The sequence below is a fragment of the Octopus bimaculoides genome, chromosome 3, assembly GCF_001194135.2.
Source record: "Octopus bimaculoides isolate UCB-OBI-ISO-001 chromosome 3, ASM119413v2, whole genome shotgun sequence".
Classification (NCBI taxonomy): Eukaryota; Metazoa; Mollusca; class Cephalopoda; order Octopoda; family Octopodidae; genus Octopus; species Octopus bimaculoides.
This window is the reverse complement of record NC_068983.1, coordinates 131,264,665-131,265,420: the sequence shown is the minus strand read 5'-3', so window position 1 is coordinate 131,265,420 and position 756 is coordinate 131,264,665. Positions and strand designations below refer to the sequence as shown.

At 40.2% G+C, this 756-nt stretch overlaps 1 protein-coding gene across 1 annotated transcript in view; it reads left to right on the top strand.

Annotated features, from left to right (window-relative positions):
* Positions 1 to 756, top strand: part of LOC106874079 (stAR-related lipid transfer protein 5) — a 202,687-nt gene that overhangs the window by 59,240 nt on the left and 142,691 nt on the right. The window lies entirely within an intron of this gene.

Here is a 756-nt window from a genome sequence, read left to right as displayed (position 1 = left end):
GAGAAAACACACAAGCCACATAGAGAACATTCTTCTTCATCAGCTACCCCCGTTTTAACACCGGCGTTTCGAAGAGCTGGGTAGGACGCATCGTTAAAACGGCTCTTCCCATGGACCGCAAATTAAATTTGTATACACAAATTAAACCTGGCCATGGAGGAATGTAGTGGCGGACAAAAAACAAGACAGGAAAACAAACAGAAAAGGCTTTACGGCCAGACGGGAAAAATTATGTGTGTATGAACGCTGTGAGGCACGAACTTGAAAGTGGGGACGAAGTGAGTTCGCGTGTTTGCTCGGCGATAGCCAAGGAAGAAAAGGATTATTGACCGGAAGCATGTGACCATGCCGGTGTAAGGGGAAGAGAGAGAGTGGTAGAGGGAGAAACAAAGGGATGAAGTAGAAGACTAGGTGAGCAACGAGAGGAAAAGAGAAAGAGAAGAAGTACGAGGAGGGAAAAAGAGATACGTAGTAGTAACAGAGGAAGAACGAGAGGGGTAAAGCGAGATACGTAGTAGTAAAGAGGAAGAACGAGAGGGGAAAATGATAGAGGAAGAGATAGAGTAGCGTCGGAAAATATAAAGTTACGATAACTATTTACAAATTGTAGACGCTGCGTTCGGTCATGTAAAAACAAACAGTAAATGAGTATATGCATATATACGTACAGGTATGTGCATATCGACATATATATATATATATATATGTACATAACTATATGTATATATATATATATATATATATATATATATATAT